This window comes from Semicossyphus pulcher, unplaced genomic scaffold, assembly GCF_022749685.1.
Source record: "Semicossyphus pulcher isolate SPU_LCO1_2020_fin unplaced genomic scaffold, fSemPul1.0.p SCAF_7, whole genome shotgun sequence".
NCBI lineage: Eukaryota > Metazoa > Chordata > Actinopteri > Labriformes > Labridae > Semicossyphus > Semicossyphus pulcher.
Genome location: NW_027211748.1, coordinates 11561322 through 11578048, shown reverse-complemented (window position 1 = coordinate 11578048; position 16727 = coordinate 11561322).

Genomic DNA, 16727 nt, shown 5'->3' with positions numbered 1-16727 from the left:
AAAGGACTAGTTGGCTCATCCCACGAAGCATCCAGGAACTTCCTAGAAACCCTCTCTGAACTTGACTCCAGGAGGGAAGAGGATTAAAAAACACACACATGAATATAAATGAGGCTCTGTTGCAGCCATGGCCGCCAAATCATGTAACAAATCAGACACTGCCAAGTCATGTCAGCTAGTCCAACTGGCCCTTTCGTAAAGCTGAGCTCTGTGACAGCGACAGTGTGCCCAGACCTCTCTCTCTCTCTCTCTCTCGCTCTCCACGTCTTTTCTCAGGCTGGGACTGGAGCTGGGAAAAGGACTCCACCGCCTACTGGTGCCGTTACTGCAGGGTCAAAGGAGATGCAATTTAGGCTGCGCGGTGGTCAAAGCAGAGCACGAGAGGAGGGTTAAGTGGAGAGGCTGGAGCCCAGTGAGAGACTTAGAGTTGAATACAGTTCACCGGTCAAGGCTGCAGTTCGGAAGCAGCCTGATGTTGATGCACAGAGTCCAGAAATAAAAACCTCAGGGACAAAACTGCACTCCGAGTTTTGATATAAACTGAGACGAGTGCCTTTTACCTACTATTTGAAGTTCGCTTTTGTGTAAGTGGGTAGAAGCTTAGAGAAATTCGTATCACTGTGGATACTTATACACATACTCAGTTTCAACAAATACAGGATTTAAGCAGTATGTCCTCAAAGTGCTCGAGGCGCTCTTTAATTCTTTCTTGTTTGTGTCATTTAATCAGAGCATGACTCACTGCCTTTTGTTTGCTTTGGCATGTAATACTTAAACTGTATGTAAATGTGTGAATGCCTTCATTTTCACAGCAGGAATTAAGTCAATTAGCTCTTTAGTGTTAATACCTCGATATAAATGAGAAGAATTTGAAACTTGTTTTCCCAGCTGTGTTGAAAACCTGCTGAACAAAAAGCACTTATCAAACTAGGCAATTTACATAGTGACGTTATGGAAAAGCTGTTGCTAATGATTAATTGTACCCATCTGTAGTTCTCAGATAATGTTATAAGAGATATTTGTGAAGCAACCAATCAAATGAATCCCAAAAGCTTGATATCAAAATCAAGCAATAAATAAAAATGACTGAATTTGATATGTAGTTATCAAACATATAATCTTCTGTTTTAATTGTAGATTTTCTAGAAAACTTGCAAGAAGATAATAGGAGGTTTTGTAGCTAATTAGGGACATAAAATATAGGCCTCGACATTACATAAGACATAATCTCTATTTACAGGCAGGGACGTGGATTTTAGGGCTGTGCAAGTGTTTGTACTACGCTTGGAGTCCGAGTAATATTAACCAATCACGTATCAGCAGGCTGCGGCGCATGCAGGGAAAACAATCTGTGTGGAGAGCAAAAGCAGGCGGAACGTAAAGCGCCGCCATGACATCCCCGCTCCCTTCAGCGGTCCAGCGAACAGCCCGTTCTTGATCTAAAATTAAACTTGAGATAAATTCCCTTGACGCTGTGTCACGAAAGCTGTTCAGCGTTCAGGTTTCCCGTCTTCCCTGAATGCGTCATGATTGATCCAACCTAAAACAAAGGAGCATTTTAAAAGTAGTTTTCTTCTCCTCTTGAGGACAGACCTGACAAAACTTCTGCATCGTGATGTTGAAATTTTGGCAAAGGCGAGACCCGTTAACCGTGGCTACACGCCCGGCATGTCCACCGCTGTCCCCAGAGGCTGTATCGTCGTCAGACTATAGCCGATGGGAGACTGCGTAAGACATGACAGTGATTTTTTTGCATTTCTTTCATTCATATGGCAAAAAGAGCAGCGTCACATTGCAGATAAATGGTCTTCTGCATACCTATGCATTGGCCCATGATATTTGTCTTGATAAGTGAATCATGTTAAACAGGGCTCAGGTCTGTAACAATTAAGGCAAGAGGCTGGGTCGGTAATGTGATAAGATTTATAATGGTTATGGTTGAGTCGTTCTCAGAGGGTTATAGGACCAAAGAAATATTCAGCACAGACACAGAGAACTATTAAAATGTTAAGACCCCATATATTTATAGAAAAACGTCATTAAATATGTAACATTAAGTGTGAGCTGTTGTTGTCCCTGCCTACCCTGTGACAGTGTTTACCCTGCATTATACATGTATTTATGATAGACATTTCATTCCGACGGTGTTAGAGAAAACATCGTAAAGTGAGTCTGGACGCAGTCGTAGAATTGAGCTATGCCCGCTATCTGCAAGCTGCCCGTCTCTTTATGACTTTTTGGGAGATGGTGTCAGTCTCCAGTGAAAAACGTCTGCACTCAAACCCCTATCGTCCTGTTCAACAGGTAAATCATTCCACCTGAGCAGCTCCATTTTGTCAGTCTGCCCGAGGGGGGTTGTTCGATGTGAGGGAAGGAGCTGTGAGAAGTGTGTGTCAGTGAGTGTGCAGGTAGAAGTGTAAGCTGTGAGTGATTGTGTAAGTTTCATTACCTTTTAGCATTAAGGGAAAGGGGAGCAGATCTGCGACAAGTTTAGTTTGCGTGCGTTGCAGGTGATGTAGAGTGTATGTTTGTCTCTGGAAAGGCAGAGTGAATCACTGTTATGTGCAAGCAACATTTAACAAGACGCTCTATTTTAATGGCTGTAAAGTCGATTAAACTGTTGGTGCCACCTGGCTATTTTTGTCAGCTGCTGTGCTCCTGATATGAGAAATGAGCAGTGATTCTCTTCCCATCCAAGTTTTATGAGCTCTGCATCCTCAAACGAGTCCACACTCCCCCAAAAATACAGGAATAACTTATGCTGCGGAAAGACATTTACATTTAAATCATCATGTGAGAACAGTCGTGAATATTTAGTCCTCCTTCTGTTTTATAGGCTCTATTCTGTGAATTTATGAATATTACAAAGTGAAACTGGTAATCATTTCTGCTGAAAAGTTGATATCTTTGTGTTGGAGCATACATCACAGCGCCGCATTGTGCCAATGCAGATGAGACGGAGCGAGGGGGCAGAAAATGAGCTCATTCATTGGGCTACAGTCCTCGTTTTGCAAAGCTACAATTCGCTCCTTTTTGTCCCCGCCAGCCCCCTCTACGCTGCCAAGCAGCTGAATGTTTTGCGGAGTCATGGGCAGCATGGCGGGGCCACGTCGGAGGGAGAAGCCAAATTGATCAGTCTTTTCAACTGAAGCCAAAAGCTGCCACCATAATAAAGTTGGGCCTTGATCATGTTGTTGTGATCCACAAAGCACACAACAGGGAGATAGAGGCAAGTACACAGACGGCCAAACAAACCCCGCTAACACACCCATCCTCTTTCTCTTTCTTTTTCTATCTCCATCCTTCACTTTTCTGTTGACGTCTCCACCTTTTTTCTCTGTGTATCTCTCCCTCCACACCTTTGCTCTCCCTTTGCTGTATCTCATCTCTTTCTCTCCAATCTCTCTCTGGACTGTCCTGGAAGCAGAAACAGGTGCAGGTTTTCAGCCTCTCATCCTGGCTGACCACTCAGAGCCTCTGCCTCTGGTTCAAACACACACACACACACACACACGTGGACACAGTCTCGGGAGCACATTCATCCCCCGACAGGTTGAACAGTCTGGCCCATGTGTTAGGGCCAGATGGGGCTGCTCCATTACTCTGGCTGGAGTGGACATCACACGGGCACGCACGCAGACACGCACAGACAAGCACAGATGCACGGACACAGCCACTCTAACACAAAAGAGAAGTGCACGTGATGGCAGAAAGGATGGAGTCAAGGCAAAGTTGAATTAATGTGAAAAAAAATGTATCTCCTTTAGTTGCAAAGCTGTGAAAGTAAAAGTGAGCCGAACAGTTGATCCTAATTTCAGCTGAGTGTGAAGCACGCGCTGCTTTAGTCTTTGAGATGTAGGAATCCGACACACTGAGCCGCTGAATTGTTAATAGCAGTGCGATCGCAGCGTTTCCTTGACAGTTTGTCAATATGTGAAGTTTTTATTGTTAACAGTTTCTCATATTAGAAAAGTTTTGACCCTCAGGACAGAAGAGTTTGTTTCATAAGAAAGGATTTTATGTCTTAAAAAATGAACGTTTGCTCTTCTGGTGTCAAATTGGATCTCTGCTTTACTTTTACAGCTTCGGATTAGACTAAACATTTACAGATGTATCTCTGATTTCCGTATATTCAATTCTAAGTGGTTTTTTTATATTTTATGCAGGATTTTTTACATACATCAGTGTGGAAATGTGATCGCTTCTACTTCAGAGTTAAGGGGATGAAAATGAATGATAAATGATGGATTAAAATATGTAGTAGCTCCTTTGAGAACCCTCTGAATCCTGCATGAAGCAGAGAAACTGTATAAACGTGTTGAAGAAAAGAGGGAAAGTGATCATTTTCTCCACTTTGTAAAGTTTACTCGAGGACGACGTTTCACTTTACCGCCGAGGACAATTACTCAACTTCATCACCATAATACTGTTTATCAAACCTCTGTTGAAATGCACACTGTAGCACTCAGAGAGCTGTATATTTATCAATAGCGACTGATTATAAATTCCTGTAATGCATCAGATTGTGCATGAATGTATTTCCTCGTGGCTGAGTTATGGCTCTGCTAAAAAGCCGTGCCATATTTCTGGTTTTTGTGGCGGTGGTATAAATCTCTTATGTATCTCCCCCTCTGTGCCCTCTTAAATAATGGCTGTCATCAGTTAAGAGCACCTGGTGGACACAAAAAAGCAGAAATAATAAGTTAGTTTGTATTTTTTAATCCTTTTCGTCTGTATTTCTTTCTTTGTTTTCTAAGGCTGATCATGATTCTGGAGGTCACAGCACAACGAGCCGTTCATTTTAATAATTGCAAAACTAAATCGAATTATTTCATATGCAAATGATCCGCGGCTACGTTTTAATGTTTAACCTTGTTAGTTAATTAATTTTATGATGTGAGCTTCAAAATAAACAAGCCTGAGGCTTTGTGTTGCATATATCATGGGTTTGTTTTTCTCCGTTTGTTTTATTCATAACCCTGAGTATTGAGGATACTGTACGTGGAGCTATTTACGGGATAAACCTTTACGTTTCTGGGTCACATAAATACGTCTAATTAGGACTCTTATGCTGCGAGCTGGATTTCCTTAAGGCGGTTCTTCACTGGAGCTTACTCGTAATATTTTCACACTGCGATAGTGGAAAGACAAATAATTTAATTAAAACAGAAACCTCTCTCTGGTATATATTTAAACAGCAGGTGCAGAGTTCTGAGAAATATTGTGATTTAATGAGATGCCCTCGAAGAACTATTATTATTTTAAAGATCAAAAGAAGCATATATATATAATTGATGTTTGGCTGCTGGAATCTGTACGAGAGAGAGGACGGATCGTCGTCTGAGCAGTTCCAATAGCTGGAAACACACACCCGACTCAGGACACGGCTTAGTCTTTGTCTGTCACTCAAAGCAGTCGTGACTAAAGCTGTGATTGGCGTATTTTCTTGTTTAGTTGATACAAATTTTGGTCTAAAGCGAGGAACACAGTGAAACATTACCACCACAACCTCCCTTAGCCCAATGTGATGTCATTCAATGTCTTGTTTTGTCTAAAACCAGAGGACAGCAATTCATTCCTATGTTAATGAATAGTAGCTACTTCTTTCTCTCTGGAAGCTCACAAACCACATTTTCAGTTCATTGACGAATGACTTATTCTACTTATTGTTAGGAGTTATTTAGACTGACCTCAGAAAATTGCAAAAGCATCTTTGTTTTAGCAAATTGCCCAAAAACATCGTAGGTTTGGAAGCCACAGAGAAACAGTGTTGTCCTTCTTATTGAGCAGCAGAAAATACTTCGACAAAAAATGTCGTTGTGAAATTTGGAGGACATGTTGGATTCACGACTTAGTTGACGAGTTGCAATGTTCTTTTCAATGTGGGTGCACATAATATGAATGGTAGCGCTTTTACACTACATGTCGCATTCACCCCTTTTAAACACACGTTCACGCACTTACGGTAGAGGCTGCAAAGCGCCAATCTGGTCATCGCATGTAACTAATAACACTCAGGTACATTCGCACACCGATGGCGATGCCTTCAGGAGCATTTTGGGGTTCAGTGTCTTGCCCAGGGACACTTGTAGACATGTAGACTGCAGGATCGAACTGCAAAGCTTTTGCTTAAAAGACAACCCACTCTTTCACTGAGCCACAGCCGTGAATGTGTGAGCATGATAGAAATGTTAAAGTATTCCTGAATATAACACTGTAAACTGACAGATTTGTGGTAAAGCTTATGTCTACCAACTTATATACTGTAGCCTGACAGCGCTGTCTTTAACAGTACGCTTGAGAAAAGCGGGAACCCCTCTGTGGGAACAAACAAACACGAGCTACACTCCCTCGCCTCTTAGCATCCCTGTTTAAAGTGATAAACCTTTGATCCCTGTGATATTCCATCTCTATCAACATCACTCAGAAGCACTGTGGACTGCCTCCGTGTTTACTCAGGATTTCCCTGTGTTGTCTGTTCTTAGTGGGCTTAAATCCCCTCTCCTCCACTTCACCCTCCTCCTCCCCCCTCCTGTACATTCCCCTCCATCCCTGCCTCCCTCTGATTAATTACAAGGTCAGTATAAACAAAAGGGGAGCAGTTGTTCACATGTTCTGCAATATCATTGGCCGAGGCTGTATTCATAGTCCGGCCTTTCATTTATCACCGCTCGACCCGAGTCCGACTGGAGCCGTAGCCTGCAATGGCAAGGGCGATTCCAATTAATATAATGGACTTGTGGGTTGATGTTTTTCTTAGCGCTCTCAATAACGCAGTCATTTATATGCTGATTTGCCATTTTTCAGTGTTGCAGGCAGCAGGACGCGGCCCATAAATCCAAAGGGTGCCTCAGCAGGACATAACTCATCAGGGACGTGTTTTGTTCCAAATCAAAACAACGGTGAGCACTTTGACATTGAGGATTGAGCCGATCTGAACTGTGGCTGCGGAGATCGCTCGTCTCAGCAGTATCGTTAGACAAATCCCAAAATTATCATGAATCATCTGCAGTCGTCAGCGACGGGAGATAAAATGGGGACAGCGAGGATGATTGATACCTTGAGGCCCAAACTGGCCAAAGTTATTCAGCCGAGGTGCTTATAACTGCCCTGAAGAAGACTTAATTAGAAAAGTGTGAGGTGGTGGGATGGAAAGCATCGGTGGCTTTTAACCTCTACAAAAATGCCTTTGACCTCCCAACTTGCTATTGTTGCCAAGAATTAATAGTACATATCAAACCCAAAGGTGCTTTGAAAAGAAGATGATTTTTTTGACTTTTTATTTTAAAGAGAGAGGACAGTGGATAGTGGAGGAAATGGGGCAAGAGACAGAAGGGATGACACACGGCAAAGGGCGGGAGTTGAATTGGAGGACTATAGCCTCTGTATATGGTCGCCGATTTAACTGCTGAGCTAAACCAGTGCCATAATTCACCTTTGTAAGCATCCTCTTAAAGCGCACTTACTCAAAATGCACAGTAATGAAGATAAAGTACATAAAAATGTGTGTTTTTAATAAATAAAGAAGTGCTAACTGTTAATCCTTTGGGGAGCCTTCTTTAAAACCCAATAATAACATTTAATACTTGCAGTGTCTGAGAGCAACAGTTGTCCCCAGGCTAGTAACTACAAAACAGTCTAATTGCACAACATTAGGAGACACTATTACCTTGTGGAAAATATCACCGCAACACATGATGTTTTTTAAAGGGTCCATTGTTCTTTTAAATGCTCGCTACAACATACACCTATTACCATTCACTTATCGTCAGGCAGCATCATTGAAAGAGCTTGTAATTGGTTGCATCTGTGAAGCTGCTGTTCCAGCCACAAGTCCTCAAAGTGTGCATGCTAATGCAGCAAATTAAATTCATTTTTTGTTTTTGTTTTTAACAACCTCTACTTCTTATTCTCTGTGTTATACCCCATAACAATTTCAGTGAAGTACACCAGTGTACACTTCTGAAAAATAACAACCCTGTGGTTCTCCCAGAGGATTTATAAATGAGGTCTGTTCCTCCAGGACCAATGCTAATCTGGACCAAGGTCACTCCAGTGGCCTGAGAACAGCACTCCGTGTTTTTACTCTGTTCGCGTGTGCTTGTACATGTAGCATAGATGACAACCTATATAAGCGTTGTGAAGCTGCAGTATGAAAGCGTATAGAGAAAATAAAGACTCATACATTCACTGCTATAGACAGACAGAGGGACTGAGAGCCCGAGCAAGGTCAGTGTCAGCCAGCCCTGACGAAGATGCAATGTTGTAAATAATGAGAGCTCTGACCTTTCGGGGGATCACGATGAGCCATTTATCAGCTCCCTCCACCCAATGTCCACTTCTTTATCCGCTCTTTGTCGAAGGTAGCAGAGCAATGAATGGATATATTTAATGACATAATGAGATCTTGTCCAAATGTGAAGGAGATTATAGATTTCTATTGCATCATTACAGACGATTTTTTGCTTTAGTTATTCAATATATGCGCCTTATTTTACTCTCCTTTGTACTGTAGTTATCTTCAGTGTTACTGATGGAGTCCGTCATTCATGGATGGGACTCAGATTATACATGCAAGAGATTCACAGGAAATGATGCTTGCTTTATGTCAGTTTTTTATCTCATTGGTAGCTACAGAGAGCCATGCAAACCGGACATTTCCTGATACTTCTGTTTCCACTTAGCACATTTAACCCCTGACTACCTTAAAGGAAACAGTGCAGAAGGAAAGGGTTGTGTCGCGTACACTTACACTGAAATGTTCCTTAATTTGTGGGTTTAAGTCTTTTTCTAACGTACACCGTCTACAGTGGTACATAGCTTAGCTTCCATGTTGGTACTCTGCCTGGCTTCTCCAAACAGGGCCGGTGCTGACCGTTATCTACTGTATGTAGTAGGGATAGATTATCGATAATCGGTGCCGATATTCGGCATTTTGACGCATATCGGCATCGGCTTTTTTTTTTTTTTTTTTTTTTTTTAATCTAACGGTCGATAAGAGTTCATTTCTTTGCAAATTTTATTTAACTTTGTTTTATTTACTTTATAAAACTTCAGGAAGTTATTTATTTATTTATTTAAATTTTCAGTTAACTTTTTAAGAGATGCTGCTGACCCTGGGAACCCCCTGCTCTTTTGTTTGTTTGTTTAATAAACATATGCTTAAAGGCATTTAAACAAAGTTAAGTATTGGAGTTTGTATCATTCAAAATTTTGACGCCAATATTTTAACTTTTACTGCAAATGAATATCGGCTCCAAATATCGGTTATCGGCCTCCTTGACTACTAATAATCGGTATCGGCCCTGAAAAAACCATATCGGTCTATCTCTAGTATGTAGTACACTCACTGTTGTACATCTTACAACCCCACTTCAAGTAACCTGAATTATCCCTTTAAATTTAGGTCAGGCTTTCATTTTTAGCAGCCACAGGAAATGTATCTCTCACATAGGTTTGTCGTACATGGTTAGCATTGCTATTGTTTGCTTAATATTGGCCTAAACAACGAGAACATTTTTTGCGCTTTGCTTTGGTGGATGACTTTAAAGAACTGAAGATGAGATTTGAGGTTGGGCGCTTATAGCATGGTTTAGGTTGAATCCTCAAATGTACGCAAAAAACTTAATCCAATGTTGCCTGAGATGCCTTGCATAGGTCTTTCAGATGGATGCGTTTCTACAGGATCCACTTAGTTGAGCAATTCTCTTTATAAGCTGATGTTTGTTCAACCTTAGGCATCGACTGCGCCAACTTGTTTTTGTTGTCTGCCCTGCATTTCCTTCCCTGGTTATTGGATTTTGTGGAGGAGGGATCTTTCTGTTGCACTTCCCACCTTCTCTGACTTTATTTCTTGTTGTGTACCTGTCATCGGGAAGAGATCAGAATCTTCTCTCATAAAGCCCCTTAACCTCCAGAGGCACTGCGCTGCATGGTGACTCACAACAAATGTAAACAAAGACATGAAAGACGCATAAAAAATAAAAACACGCCTCAAAGAAGTATTGACATACGGTGGAGCTTTGATTAAAGACGACTGGGAGCACACAACTAACCAGCTCTACTGATTCTATCTGGGCTCTTTTCAAAGGCCTGACAGCGTATCTACAGTAACACTTGCTCTTAGAACCATTTGGAAAATGAAAGCCCTCGCCGCATCAAGCTGCACTCTTCAGACCTGAGCGGATAAAACCTCCTCCTCCATGCTTTGTTGTTGTACTGCTTCAGCTGCATCTCTATTTACCGGTGAAGGAAAGAGAGGGAGAAGATGGATGGACAGACAGAGATGTTGATACGACACAGCTGGGACCTACACTCCATTTCACGACATCAGAAATATTACGACGCGTGTCCGAGCTGGCAGGGCTCACCAGTAAGCCCCAGGCCTCCCGTTATATTGAAGGGCATGACATATCACTCCTGCATCGCTTGTCAATAAAGACGATGGCCACCAAGAGACTGGATATGAGAACAGCTTAATAGAAATACACTTCAAATAAAGTTTACAGCCGTAATAAATCACAGTAACTCCTGGCAAAATCTATACTTTAAATGCATGTCTTTGTACGCTTTAATATTTGTTATACTAAAAGACTGCCTTGAGAATTTTGATGCGTTATTCACAGAAAAGCATCCGATACAGGCCTTCAGATTTAAACTATTCAGTTCAGCATGTATTTAATGTACTTATGGTTTTGGATGTTTAATCCCGTTAAGCCAATTAACTGAGATTTGTCGGCTCATAAGCCCGTTTTCAATGCAAACACAAATGAAAGAATCCTTTTGTGGAATTCAATGAGTGAGTTTTCAACAAATATATGTTGTTAATGCAACGCCCTCTAAAAACTCTTTTTTTCAGATGTTCTTGAATGCATCATCAAGGACATTTTTTGAGTTGTGTCCTTACTTGCAGCAGCGAGACCAGACAAGGTAACAACACTTGGGACAAAAAAAAAAGAGAAAGGTGTCTTACACAACAAGTCAGATATCAGTCTGTAAAACTGCTTCTGCCTCAGCCTGGGAAAATGTTAACAATGTAGAGTAAACTAAGATTGCAGACATCCCTCTGGTTTGTTGCCTTTAAGGGATAGACGTAAGGGAGAGATGATGCTTGCTTACTCATTGTGTCACTTTTAAAATAGTAATAACTTAGAGTAATACATTATATTTTATATAATGGCAGCATCCATATATCCATGATCTCATCACCACTTTACTCCATTTAATCTGCATTTATAAGAGGGGTGGGACAAAATATTGATACAGCAATATATCATCAACCTGACTCGTGCAATACAGTTACTGATAGGTGCCAAATATCACTATTTTAATTTGTCAAATATACGGCGCTCTAAACAGATTTTCCTGCCACGTCACTTCATGACTCCTTGCTGTGGCGTTCAAGATACTAATCCAGAGTCCTAATTTGTTTTTATATTTATATTTTTATTTGTTCTATAGTTCCGTAAATTTAATTGACAGACTGAAAACATCTCAGTCCTGTGAAACTGACACCAAATTGCAGTGAATAAATACATTAATCCTGCACATATTTTTCAGTTAATCAGATATCATGATGATTGTTTTGCATATATCAATTATCGCAGAATCGCTGCATCGTGACCTTATCCTTATCCTGGGCCACGTATCCTATCATTGGCCAGCGATTCCCCCCTAGTTTATAATAAGACAAACTTTAAAAAGTTGATCTGATCAAGGAGTTAAGTTGAGCAATCTTTCATAATTTCATTAAAGCTGGTTCTGATGATGAAGACCCTTCTTTATTAAACGCTTTCCTCTTTTTTCTGTAATATTCCTTTTTTTGGTTGTACAAGAGATGGAGCAAAGATTGATCCGCGCCCTTGATGCGCTTCTCCCGCATGTCCCAGACCTTTTCCCTGTAACCTTGACATTTCCTCACTTGTTGAGCTGTGCTGCACGATCAAAGGCTTTACACTGGAGGAGTGGGGAGCTAATATGGAGACAAAACCAGCACCACGTTAAAGTTAAGACAATACAATGGATTTTGAAGGTTATGTCTGTAAGACCGTATCAGTCTTGTATTTAGCATTCCCAAACAGAAGCAGAGTTTATAAAATATAAGGAAAAAATATGAAACTTTCAACAAAAGATATCAAATCAGTGACCCTGGTTCACTTGAGTCCCTCATCTTGAGGCGGCAGGTCAGGATGCTCAGAGTGAGCCAGATGATCAGGCAGCAGTTCCCCCGATCGATCACGACCTGGACCGCCAGAGGATGCAAAGAAAGTGGTGAGGTAAGCACGAGCTTAAGGCAAAATGCAAACATCTGCGTATGCTCGTAGCAATTAATTTCAAGGGCCCGAACGGCGCCGATCGGTGAACACTCCCACCCTCCACTCCTCCTTCATTAACGCTGCTTTACATTTCCTCACCTTCATCTTTTTTCTGCTCCTCAATCTGCCATCTGTCTCTTTCCTCCCCTTCGAGCTTTCAATATTCCTCTGCATCTTTCTATTTTCATCCACCTCCCACCCTCCACTTTTCCATACCTTCTCCGCTTCTGTGTCTCTTTTGTTAACCCTCCATCAATGCCCGTTTCTTCTTCTACACAATGGACACATCCAGAAAAGAATGTTCACAAATCGTCTTCTAGTGTCCTCCCTTTATTTCCCTCACACACTTCTACTCCTGTCTTTGCTTTTTGGCTTCTTATCACCTGTCTGCACTCCACCGCCCGTGCCACTCACACAGACACACACACATCATGTTGAATTAATTCCTCCAACGTCCCCGCTCACCGTCGGTGGTCCTTTATCTCTGGGGGTTGTGGAAAGGTGACTGGATGGCTCCCCATCATTAAAACCTCATCATCTAGAGATGACACAGTCTGCCGTTATTGACTTTCACTTTTTTTTTCCCTCCTACAAAGGATGTGTCTATAAAATCCAACTGCCAGATGACTGTTCAAGCGAAGTCTCATTAAAGCTGAATTGAACACCTTTGTGGACATTATGAACGTGGACTAACACAGTTATTCGGACACAATGATATCAATTCTTGCACAGGACGTCAGAACTCTGAACGATTTAAAAGCATATTCTTCTGAAATACAAAAAGCGGGCAGGGCGGACTGTAGTGCTTTCAAGACAGAGAGAGAGAGAGAGAGCAGAAAGAGAGCGAGCGAGAGGGAGGGAGGCAAAAGAGAAAACGATGGAAATGTCAAAGTAGATCATTTCAGTGGAAGACGTGTCGGCCAGCTCTCTCCTGAACAGAGGCTCTCCTAAAGGTCACGTCAATAATTCCCTGTTTCTCCAGCTGGCCATTAATCATTTGGCCGTACATCTGTCATCATAGGGGGCTAATGAGATCTACATAGATCATTTCTTCCCCTGGCTGGAGGACAACCCTGCTGTTTAAAAAAAAAAACAACAAAAAAAAAGCGCTCTCATTGATCTTGCGTTGCTCTCAGAGGATCCACGTGTGGCCAGAGTCCGTGTTGCCCCGCAGTGTTCGCTGGCTTGCTTGTTTGAGCCTGATACGTGTGGCCCATTTAATGGGGCTTTTAGAATGATGCTGCATGAATCATACGAGGGCGTACTGGGAGGTTTTTGTGACTGAAATCGTACCAAACAAAATCAGCCACACATTTTAAAATAAAGCAAGCCGGTCTTTTACAAGGGATTAAAGGCAATCTCTTTTTGGTCTACACGCAGAATATTTGCCCATATTGTCCTCAAAATTCACCTGCTGTCAGAACTCAAACAGAGCTGGCCCCTCAATCACAGCTTCAGGATTTGGTCATTTTATGTTTTTTTAACTTGGTGGCTGCAGGATATGAAGCGTTTGGCTAGCTCTTGATTAAAGTGGCATCTTGGCACTTTTCTGACAAGATGATTGGTTGCAAACTCAGCCCATAAAACATGACTTGGATTGTTTAGTAAAGCTCTGCTGCTGTGTGACTGTGTTTCATAGTTTTTAGAACTCTTGTCTTCGACAAGGGCCAAATTTAACCTTCACCTGATTGAACCCTTTGCTCATGAATCATCCTGTCAGTCAATAAATCAACCATTCAGATCAATGCAAGTCTAGTTTAACAATGTCAGGAGAGCCATTCATCAGTCTTCCTAAATGTGAAACAGATTTACATCTGGGACCCTTTTTTAAGCATCTGAGTGGGTGACAAATCGCTGGTCAGTGATGACTCAACCAAAATCTCGAACCATGGAGGATGCTCACAGTTTAACTTGTTTTGTCAGACCTCCCAGGTTATTAAACAGCAGTGTAAAGCGTGCATGCTTCTGACTTTTTCTGCTCTCATGGTTAAAACTCGCTCTCTCTTCTTAATGGGTTGTTGACGCACTGTAGCCTCGACAGTCAAAGTGAGCATTTCCATGAAAATGTTTACACTTAAAAGACCTCGATCGGGAATGAAACCGAAGAGCTGAGGGCCACCCTGACACGAGACCTGGCAGACATGCTGGGCTTTGATGGGGGAACTCGCTGCGGAGGATAAGTGCTGTCACTTCTGCACGGCAGGCGGGTTAAAAAAAAGGTGAAAGTGGAGCAGGTTTTTGGAGTAAGTCGTGAAATACATTAAAAGCATCAGACAAAGATTTTACATTTGATTAAACATAAATGAAGCCTCAGTTTCTGCTGCTCTGCTGCGTATCCGGCAGAAATGAGAGAATCTTGACGGAAAATCTGTGCAGCTTTGCACTCAGGGCAGGCTCTGCGGTACAGTGTGCATGCAGTGTGTGTGTATGTCTTACACATGCATTTAAGGCATGAGGAGGGTGCATACTGGATGGATGAGTATGTCAATTGTGATGCATTTCACTTAAATCCAATATCCTGCCCCTGTCACTATAATAACCAAACCGTCACACTCGCATTTCCACGCTGACAACGCTGTCACAATACATATATAATGTACACAGAACATTTACATGATGATTATTTGTGTGTGTGTTCAATTTCCTCACTGCCTCCACATTTGTGTCTTGACGCATGTCCTGATTTTCTAACTTGCACGTTTTATTTACCTGTTTATATGCAGCCCATGTGCCCTGTAATCATAGATAATGCATCAGCATATTCACAATCAATTACAGGACGAATATGCACTGCAGCCCACAAAAGCCTTTCCCATTTCCCAGTTCAGCCATCCCCCCCCGTTTCCTTTCTCCCCTCAAACACTATAATGCAAATCCATTGTTGTGGTGGTCTGATCTTTTCTTTTCTATTAGAGAATCAAAGCTCATTATATGAGTCATAAGAGACCAGCCTTTGTGCAGGAGATGAATCAAATGCTTGTGAGCAGTGCTGTGCCACGCAGGCTCATTGCCTGCTGTCCCTCAATGATGCTACAACAAACAGACAAGTCTGTCTTCCACCTCAAAAAATCAGCATGTAAAACAGGTAGAGGCTTCAAATCCTTGTTGGCTTTTTCACATCTTCGCATAATATATTTTTTGTCGACTAAAACTTTGGTTAATATTCACAAATACATCTCTCACTCTGAAGGTGCTCTCTGGTCAATTGTTCACATAGAGAAGCATTTCTAAAGCATTAAAAGGGGTCGCATTGAAATGATCATCTAGATTTAGCATTCAAGGTATAATGCACATCCCACACAAGGTTTAATCTAAAGGATGAGTCATATCATAATGTATTCTTAAATTCTAAGATTAATATGCAACCATTTTTTTGTCCGTTTATAAAACTCCATTGGAAATGCTCTTGCTATCAGATTTTAAATGCTCACTATGTTCATAAATCAATCAGTAAAATCAGGGTCCAAAGCTACCAGCCGTCTCTCGCCAAATACGGGCAAAAACATACACTGGTGAATGAGGAAACACATCATTTATTAATAATGTTTTATAATACTAATCTGACTCTGCAAAAAAGCTAGTTGCTAAAGCTGCTGATAGAAATGTAGTGGAGTGAAAGCAACAATATTTGCTTTAAGATGTAGATGTAGAAGTTTGGTAAAGGCTGGTGTAGAGTAATAGAAATATACAAGTTCAAGTATCAAATGATATAAGTAGTACAGTACTTAGTAGCCTCCACCACTGGTTTTAAATGATATTGTATCTTGTGCAGTGTTCTGGCTGGTTAAGACATATTTTGGCCTGTAGATGTTTTCAATTTATCAGCTGATTGACCAAAATGTTAATTTGGACTCTGAGCAGAATCAGCCACTTTATGCTTTGGGTATAATAAATAACAGTGGTTCTACTTTGTATGTTTGTATCTTTGTATAAAATCTTCAGTCAGTACATTTTGAGGTGCTTATAAAAGAAATCTTTTACTCATTTGTGAAGGCGACTCGCCTTAGAAAACTAAAATCATGTAAAAGTAAAATAATGTAGTTTGCAGGGAACATCCAGCGTCTGAAAGCAGAGATACAAATGGGCACAGAGAGCTTGGAGAGTACAACAGGGTCTTTTAGGAGTCCAAGAACAGTAATGGACACTGACGTCTATTTATAGTGGGAGCAGCTAAAGACGGTGAATAGAAAGCAGAACAAAGAGGCAGAGCGAGCGGAGCCACCGGCGGTGTTTTTAGAAAGCTTTCATACAGTGCACGACGGATTATCTAATGCAAAACAGCTTCATAGTGAAGAAATGACCAGATTTTACTTTTAATAGTCTTTTGAATGTTGCATATTTAAAGAAAATTTACATCAAAATGTGCACAAAGGAAATTATAGGGAATTAATGTCCTTCTACTATTATACAAAT